This window comes from Euleptes europaea, chromosome 18 (assembly GCF_029931775.1).
Source record: "Euleptes europaea isolate rEulEur1 chromosome 18, rEulEur1.hap1, whole genome shotgun sequence".
NCBI classification, from domain to species: Eukaryota; Metazoa; Chordata; class Lepidosauria; order Squamata; family Sphaerodactylidae; genus Euleptes; species Euleptes europaea.
In genome coordinates, this window is record NC_079329.1 from 42,707,033 (window position 1) to 42,717,090 (window position 10,058).

Consider the following 10,058-nt stretch of genomic DNA (forward strand, 5'->3'; position numbering starts at 1 on the left):
AGGGACCAGTCGTCACGTGAGTTTGTGAGCGGTCAGAAGGCATCATTGGTGCTGACTGAGCACAGTGACACAGCCGGTGTCTGGATTTTAGACTCTGGTGCGTCACAGACCATTTGCCGGCATCAGGAACTTTTAAAAGACATAAAGGACTCAAGTTTGCCGCATGTAAGCCTCGCTGATGGAAGGAATTCTGAGGTGACACGTGAGGGGAGTGTGTGGTTCCCAGCTTTGAACTATACATTTAAAAAGGTGCTATGTGTCCCTGAACTAGAGAACAATCTGTTAAGTGTAAGTGCCCTTGACAGGGCTGGATATACTGTAACATTTACAGACAAGGCTTGTAAGATATCCAAAGGTGGGAAAGTGCTTCTTACAGGGAAAATGTGTAATAATGTGTATGTGGTAGAAAATAGGCATGTGGAGGCAAAAATGATAACTAATAAGAGCCCCCATGACAATTGCATACATCTGCTACATAGAAGGTTGGCTCATGCAAATTATGAGACCATAAAGAAAACGCTAGCCTTACTGGGGAAGGAAAAAGTTAAAGAGTGTGGGAACTACCTGGATTGTGAGGTATGCAAAAGTTCCAAATCTAAGGCTTACCCAGTGGCTAAGCATAGTGAGAGATTCTCAGACACTGCACTAAAGGTAGTGCATGCAGATGTAATAGGCCCCTACAGGGAGAGTCACTCAGGTAACCATTACGCGTTGATTCTGGTGGATGATTGCACCAGATTCTCATGGGTGTATCCTTTGAAAAAGAAGTCACAGGTGTTTGAAACATTTAAGTATTGGGCCAAAAGAGTACAGAAACAGCTTAAATGTACCTTGGATTCTCTCCAAACAGATTTTGGGGGAGAATTCATGTCAAATGAGTTTAAGAAATGGTTACAGGTGCAAGGTGTGAGGCACAGGGTTGCCAACGTGGCGGTGCCAGCAGAAAATGGTGTTGCTGAGCGACATGGGGGAATGCTACAAACAAAAATGTATTCCATGTTGCAGGATGCAGGGTTGCCAATGACATACTGGGCAGAAGCAATGAAGGCCGCCTCCTATGTTTCCAACAGGATCTGGACCAGGTCCATACAAGACATACCTTATAGAGTTTTGTACCAGAGGGATCCTAGCTTAGGTTACCTCAGAGTGTTTGGTACAAAAGCCTGGGTTGATGTGCCAATATCCAAGAGAAGGAAAGGAGGAGCGAGAGCTAAAAAACTAACCTTCCTTGGGTATCAGTCTGGCATGAAATCATACAGGTTTGCTGATGAGCATAATTCTCTCAGCTACAGCAGAGCTGCGAATTTTTGTGAGGGAAATAACTGGGCCAGAATTCATGGACAGGAGGAGCCAAAAGAAATTGGGCTACCATTGACAGATCTCTCACAGGATGCAGATGGGGTGAAGCAGGAGGGATCTCCTCAGAGGGCTTCATCACCAAGGGCTGAAGAGGGGAGGCAGATTCCTAGGGTGTCAAGTAGGAGCACTAAAGGAATTCCCCCAGAGAGGTATGGTTTTGAGACTACTGATGTAAATCATGTACAGGTCAAAGAACCAAAGAGTTTTCAGGAGGTAATGGCTTTGGAAAGCAGGGAAAAGGAGGCCTGGCTAGAAGCCATGCAAACTGAGTTTGATTCCCTGAAAGAGAATAAGGTATTCTCTATAACAAAACTGCCAGCTCAGAGAAAAGCCATAGGGTGCAGATGGCTTTACAAAGTCAAACAGTGTCCAGAAGGGAAGATACTCCGTAAGGCCAGGCTTGTGGCTAAGGGTTATTCCCAAGTTGAAGGGCAAGACTTTGATGAATTATTTGCTCCCACTGTGAAGGCTGATACTATAAGAGCTGCATTGTGTAAAGCTGTCAGAGATAATATGTTAGTGCACCATTTTGACTTCACCACTGCATATTTGAATGCAACAATAAGTGAAGAAATATATATGGAACAGATCCCTGGGTTTGAATGCAAGGGTAAACAAGGAGTATTAAAATTGCATAAGGCTCTGTATGGATTAAAGCAGAGTGCACGTGCATGGTCCCAATGCATTAGTGAAGCATTGGCAAATCTTGGGTTTAAGCAAGGTGTTGCTGATCCTTGTATGTTTACCAAATGTGTAAAGGGCTCTGACTGTGTTGTATTTTTATATGTTGATGATCTTTGTTTGTTGTGTCATACAAAGGAACAACTAAACTGGTTTAAGGAGGCAACTGGAAAACTGTTTAAAATGAAGCATCTTGGTGACATTCAAAATTATCTGGGGGTAGAAATTACCAGGAACCCAGAAGGATATTTTGAATTGTGCCAGGAGAAAAAGATTGAACAGCTCCTAGAAAAATTTAAAATGACAGAGGCAAAAAGCACTGAGACTCCCATGACAACAGGGTATGTGAAAGAGGTGGATGATAAGGTATTCCATGACAAAAATCAATACCAATCGTTGGTGGGTTCATTGTTATATCTGTCATGTTGGACAAGACCAGACATTTGTATGGCAGTACATTTGCTTTGCCAGAAATGTGCATGCCCATACATGAAAGACTGGAATGCAGCAAAAGGGTGCTGCGATACTTAAAAGGCTCAGCTTCAGCCAGGTTGTGTTTAAAGGCTGATGCAGAGGAAACAATCACAGTGTATAGTGACTCCAGTTGGGGAGAGAGAGAAGAAGGAAAGTCTACCACTGGGTATGTGCTATTTTTACATGGGGCACTGGTTATGTGGAAGTCTTTAAAACAGACTCATGTAGCTACCAGCACATGTGAGGCAGAATATTCTGCATTAAGCGACAGTGAGATTCAGCTGGAATGGCTGTGTCAACTGGCTAAAGATCTAAATCTTGAATGTGAAATGCCTGTAAGTGTTTACTGTGATAATACTGCAGCACAGCAATTGACTGGGTATCAAAGAATTAGAACAAGAAGTAAACACATCACAATAAGATACCAAAATGTCAGGGAAGCGGTAAACAATGGTTTAATGGTTCTGAAACATTGTGCTTCAAATGTAAATATTGCTGACGTTTTCACCAAGTGTTTGCCTACAGAAAAGTTTGAACTGTTTAGAAGCAAATTGGGGCTTGCAATGTCAGTCTAGGAGTAGTGTTGGAATATGAGACTGCACATGGCAAGCAGATGTAAAAGATCTATGTGACAGCCAGGTGATTGGTGGTGTCACATGACAGCTCAATGACTGAGCAGAAAAACTGGCTTGTACTGGACTGAGCTAGATAGTCCTGGAGACAAGGCAGCCAACAGGTGATTGGCTGAGAGACTATGCCAGATATGTATATAGGTGTGTTATATATGTATTGGGGTGTGGGTTGTGGAGAGTTGATGACCAAGCGGAGCATTCTGTCACTGTGAATAAAAGAGCACTTTTGTACTACGTGCTGAGTCTTCTGTGCTTACTCGCCTGTAGAGCTGCAATGCTTTCTAACATACGCCAACACTCTTAACCACTACACCTTGCTGGCCTTTTACATTTATGACACGGTCAAACATTGATCTTTAAACTGTCAGGATGATTGATACAGGGATGATCGTTCAGTTTGGCAGCTGCCTGTTCATGTGCCTTCTCGGTGATGGCTCCAACTTGTGGAATTGCCTGCCTGAGGAGATCAGGAAGGGGCCCAAATGTTTGCCACTCCACAGAATGTGGAATATTACCAGAATATTTCTGAGCAAGGAGGGTTTTCTCTCCCACCAATAGTTCTGTATCTAGAGTGAAGGGATACAGCATGGCTCTCTCCTCAGCATGAAGCACAGCAAATCAGGCAAGAGAAGGAGATGGCCAAGATTCCCAGAGTACTGTAAGGTGGTCAATGCGAAAGGGCAGTCAAACCAGCACCACTCCACAAAGAAAGGTGGGGTGGTGTAAGAGAGGACAGGCATTTTACTTCCATCCCTGGTATGGGGCATGCAGTTCACAGTTTACTCATCCTTTGGTCCTTGCAGTGGCTGCTGTTTCAAGATGGAAACCACCGGCCATCCAGAAGCCTGGAACGTGGGGCATGCGCCATGTTGAGGAACACTGTCCAGCCACATGTGACTCCTAAGACGCTGGATATCATTGTTCAATATTGTTTCTAGTTGTTCTGTGTTCCACGAGTTTGCTTAAAGGGAGTTGTAATGGTTATAAAACTTCCTACCAATGGGCGGTGCTGTTGCACATCTGAATGTTTGGGTTGGTTCTAATTGTTCTGTGTTCTGAGAGAGCTGAGTGCTTTAAGATCTGTGCTGGAGGTGACTCGGAAACCCGTTATTGAACCTGGCTCCTTAAACAAGCGCGTTGCAACTGGAGGCAGCAGCTTCAAGATGGCAAAAGCCTTCGTGCCTGAGAAGAATCACTCAGTTGGGCCTGGACTTTTAACTTCTGTTCTCTGTGGACACAGAGAGGCCTAAATTACACCCCTCATCCCCTCTAATTCCCTGGGTTGTACCTCATTTCACAAGGGTGTATGTGTGTGCGTGCACAGACTAGGCATACAACGAAGCCTGAGGTATAAAAGCCTGGCCGAGTTTGCAAACTTTATGACAGGGTTACATTTAACAGAAAAGCAAAAAAAAGTGCAAAAATTTGTTAACAACGTACAAAGTACAAAATACTGAACAGCTTTGATTGCAGAAAATATTCCCTGGGTTCCTGGAGTAAAGGCAAGTCAGGCAAGAAAAATAATAACATGATGAACCTGTTCCTCATTAGTTGTGTCACCTTGGTCCACACTTGGTCAGTGAACCCATACTTCTTCTGTGAGGATACACTCTCCCCCCCCCCCGACACACACACACCCAGCTGCTGCTTTGCAAGCAATTCCAGGAAATATGCTATTGGGGGGATAGGGATTTATAAGTAAACATTGCTAGGCAACCCCGAGATAAGCAGTTCCCAGGAAGGCAGACGTCCAGAGGCATGAGAACCAAGGACTTGACGTGTGGCCAGAACCTGGCTTAACTCATGTCAAGAGCCTTTGCTCCAGCTAAAAGGCAAAGGCCTGACATCCTGCTCCCCCTAAGCCCCCCCTCCCAATAGCCGAGCAAGGTTTTTGGGTGTAAGCATCATGAAACTGGCGAACTAGACGGGGGGGCAGTCACATGGTGCTCAGCCACCCATTCATCATGACCAGGCCCTAAGTGTTTCCAGCGCACCAGGGAGTAGAGCACCTTATTGCGGATACAGGAGTCTAGGATCTTGAAACTTCGGAATGTTCCTCCCCCCCCCCCAACACCGGGGGCTCGGGAGCAGGATCGGGATGCCATTTAGGTGCGTGTTTGTATCTCTTTTGCAAATTGACATGAAACACTGGATGGATGCCCCTCGGACTTTGGAAGACTGAGTTCTACTGTGACCTCATTTATGAGTCGCGAGACTGGGAAAGGTCTCACATACTTCTCACTGAGTTTTTTTACACGGGCGTAGGGAGCGAAGGTTTTTTGTGGACAGATATACTTGGTCCCCCACCTTAATGTCCCACCCCGGAGAACGGTGTTTGTCTGCTTGTTCTTTGTACTTGCGCTTGGCCCGCTCCAGATTTTTCTGTAACCAGGGCCAAGTATTTTGTACCACGTTCACCCAACTAGCCACTTCAGCGTCGGCGTCCAGTGCCTATCATCCCCAAACCGATGGACAGACTGAACGTGTCAACTCTGTACAAGAATGTTATTTGCGTTGCTATGTAAACTACCATCAAGATGATTGGGTGGATCTCTTGCCTTTTGCTGAGTATGCTTATAATAATGCCTCCCATCAGTCCACGGGTTTCAGCCCATTCCAGATAGTATTGTGAGGATCTGTAAGCTATTGCTTTGTGTGCTCCCCCCCTGGGCTCGTAAAAGCAGTCCAGGCCTTTTGCCTTTCTTTGGTTCAGGCGCTGCGTCTAGCAGGCCCCAGGTTGGAATGTCTCTTCCCACCATCCACCTCCCTTGCTCTCTCCGACTCCCTCCCACCAGCTATGGCCTTGGTGTGTAGATAGCAATAACGAGCTTCCTGAGATCTTTGATGTTCCTGTACCATGCACAATTATCTCGTAGATTCCCATAACATGGATTTGACATCTGCTTCCCTGTAGGGGTTATAATTCTGTCTTTGTGAAACTGCTAGCACTTGCAACTTTGCTTTTGTAGGGCCTATACTAACCTGAAGCTTCCAATAAAGTTCCTTGTTTCTACATGACCGTCTGAGCAAGTGATTTTATGGAGTTTGCACAGGGAGGTTGGGAACCCTCACATTAAGTTGCAAGTCCTCTGCCTCGTTGTCCTGCACCTGTACCGTTCTTGGACAGCTATGGCAGGCAACGGGGATGACAACGACAAGAAGGACAGCACCGTACCCAAGCAGCCCGATCCGGCCCCTTCGGAAGGGAAGTCGACTGGGAAGACGCCCAGTGGAGCTGACTCGGGATCGGGCCTGGGTACAAAGCCCAAGTCCACCCGCTTGAATACCTGGCTGGAGTCTCCCCGGGGTTGGTCGCTCCCGCAGAGCGATGCGCGGTCACGACGGACTGCGGTTCACGGGTTGGGGTTCGAGGACGATCCCGTCCAAAAGGAAGCCCTGCTGCTTCACCAGATGGATGAGGAGCGGCAGCGCTGGCAGGAGGAGCGCCAGGAATTACTGGACCGGATGGATGCCATGAACGCGGTGATTCTGGACATGGCTCAAGCCATGGACGACCTGAAGGTTCCGACGCCACCCGTGGCTCCGGCGGATGGAGGGCAGCAACCAGGCCCACCTGTGGCTCCCGCACCTCCCATCCGTCCCGCTTCACCGGCCCGCCGAGACCTGAAGATCACATATGATGGGTCGAGTGACCAGCTGACATTTTTTATGGTACAAGTGGACATTTTTATGCGGGAACAGGCCCGGACCTTTACCTCGGAAGAATCCCGGGTCCAATACGTGGCGTCCCTTCTACAAGGTGAGGCGGCCGCCTGGATGGTACTGCAGTATGAGCTCCGCTCCCCAGTCTTGCGAAGTCTTGATGACTTCATGATCGCCCTTCGACACCGTTTCGAGGACCCGCATTTGGGTGAGCGAGCAAAACCCGCCTTGCTACAACTGCATCAAGGGACTAAATCGGTCACGCAGTATGCAAGCGAATTTCAGTCGCTCTCGAGTAAAATTTTGGACTGGAGTGAAGCTACCAGGGTGCAGTATTTCCGCGAAGGTTTGAACCCGGAATTGCAACACTGGGCTTTCATGCAAGGTAACCCTCCCGATGTTGAAGGGTGGGTTCATCACGCCGCTGACATCGAGAACCGAAAGCAGCTGCTGCTCCTGTCCCGGCAACGCACCGGATGGGAGACCAAGACCCGTGGAGACAGGCCCGGCGGTCCGAAGGACTCTCGTCCCCCCTCGGGGGGAGGACCATCCGTGACCGAATGCCGCAAACGCTTTGAGAGCGGGGCCTGTCTCATTTGCGGGGGAAGAGGACACTTTGCCTCTCAATGCCCTTCCCGACCCGGACGTCCGGGACCGTCTCGTCCGGCAACGACCGAACCTGAGAAGCCCCCTCCCGAGGGGCAACCTCGCCGCCGGAGCGGCGCACCGAGCCGACGGGGCACACCCTCGGCCTTGCGCGCACGCGCCGAGGTCGAAGCCTCGGGCACTTCTGGCCCATCGGGGCCACGGATTACAAATGAAACCTTTGACTCATCGGAGTCACGGATTACAAATACCGTGTCTGCTTCCTCCAGCGAGGAGGAGGACTGGGACATGCTGGCAAAAAACGCCGTCGGTCTGCTGTAAAGGGGGCTCCTCAGCAGACCGCTCCGAACGTTGTGCAAGGAGCTCCACTGATGGTAAGCGCTCAGGAAGACAATGTGTATGTAAAGGTCAATCTCTCATTGCCAAAAGGGGGGCCCATGTTAGAATTTACGGCCCTAGTTGACTTGGGTTGTGCCCGCACCCTGATAAGCGAAGAGGCTGCCCGACAATTGTGAGTTAAGCGAAAGCGGCTACCTGAACCCATCCGCTTTTCCCAGATGGATGGCAGTGACTTTAAAAAGGGGCCTGTTACTCACCGCACCGCCGCGGTCGTTATGGCCATAGGGGAGCATTGGGAACGGCTTTATTTTACCATCGCTCCCATTGCCGCGCCCGTTGTGTTAGGGATGAACTGGTTGCTGGGGCACAATCCTTCCATAGACTGGATCGAGCGGACGCTCACCTTTCCCTGCAACCCGTGTGAATTCCATGATAAAGACCGAGTGCTTAAAACTCCCGCAGCCGCCCTCGTGGGGGCCCCTTCTATCAAGGCTTCCCTGCCCCAGCTCCCCAGCGAGTATTCCCAGTTTGCCGATGTGTTTGACGTGCGGGAATGCGACGAATTGCCCCCCCACCGGGAGACGGACTGTGCTATTGAAATAGTGGGGGATGGCAAATTATCCAAAGGGAAGGTCTACCCCATGAGTCCTAATGAAAAGGCGGTGTTGTGAGAATATTTGGACACCAATTTAGCGCAGGGCTTTATCCGCCCGTCAAAGGCACCATACTCGGCCCCCGCCTTCTTTGTCAAGAAAAAGACGGGAGACTTAAGACTGTGTATTGATTACCGTAGGCTGAATGCTGTCACTCAGTCTAATGCATACCCCCTCCCTCTCATTCCAGACCTTCTCGCACAATTGAAAGAGGGCCGAATCTTCACCAAATTGGATTTAGTGGAGGCTTACCACCGGGTCCGCATACGAGAAGGGGACGAACCAAAGACTGCCTTCTCAAGTTGTTTTGGAATGTTTGAGTATTTAGTGATGCCGTTCGGATTTTCGGGGGCTCCGAGTGTATTTATGCAATTGATTAATGAAGTTCTTCATGATTTATTGTTCCGCGGGGTGGTGGTTTTCTTGGACGATATCCTCATTTATACGAAAACCATGAAGGAGCACGTACAACTGGTGCGCGAGGTGCTGCAGTCCAGGTGGTTTCCCCACCACCCTTTTGGCTGTAGAGCAAGTGGGGCAACTACGAATAAAAGAATCCAAGTCCATTCTCATCCCTGGCCACCAGAACTGCCTGCGCAAAAGATGCAGGGTTTTTACAAAACCAAAATGCCCCGCCACCTTGGAACCATGGCCCCTATCCTTCACCTCCCTCTGAAGAGAAACAGGAACGTACAGTTTATTCTCTTTAAACCAGAACTCCCCTCGCTGAGTCAGTTTGTCAGGCAGGCTTTTTGCGGCTCCCTCTGCCTGGCAGGCTTGAGTCAAGGCAGTTTTGAATGAGTCTGGCAGCCCTTCCAAGGGGGGGACTCTCGTGCTTGGGAGCGAGTAAGAACGGCCAGGCCAGGCTGCTCGGGAGTAAACAGTGAGTCTGTGGGACGATCCACCTTGCTCTGATACTGAGGGAGTCGAGAAAGTGCATCTGCCAACTGATTTTGCTTGCTGGGCACATGCCTTAAAACAAAATGGAACTTAGGGAAGAATTCGGCCCAACGCACCTGCTTTGCTGTGAGTTTGCGCGTTCCCTTTAAAGCCTCTAAATTCTTATGGTCGGTCCACACTTCAAATGGAACGTCGACCCCTCTAGGAAATGTCTCTACACCGTAAGAGCACATTTAACTGCGGCTGCCTCCTTTTTCCAAATGAGCCAGTTCAATTCTGACTGAAAACTTTTTTGAAAAATACGCACAGGGTTGAAGCTGCCCCACTTCCCCCACTTGCAGTAGTGTTCCCCCCATCGCTACATCGGAAGCATCCACTTGAACAATGAAAGGTTTCTCACAGTCAGGGTGTTTGAGTATAGGCTCAGAAGTGAACAGTTTTTTCAGAGTGTCAAAAGCTCGCTGACATTCTGCCGTCCAATTCAACCGGGAGGAAGGCAGAGTCGCCGAACTCCCCTTCCCCTTCGGGTACTGGATGTTTCGAACTATTGTAAAATGGATCTGCTCCCAATGAGTCCCAACTCCCAATGCTACTCGGCCTGTGCGCTGGTGAACGGGACCCTCCCCCCAAAGTCACTGCCATCCATTTGAGTGAAGCGGATGGCTTGGGGCAAGTCCACCGCTTTCACTTTTAAAGTTTTAAAAGTCTCCTCACTGATTAAAGTTTGTGCGCACCCCGAGTCCACTAGAGC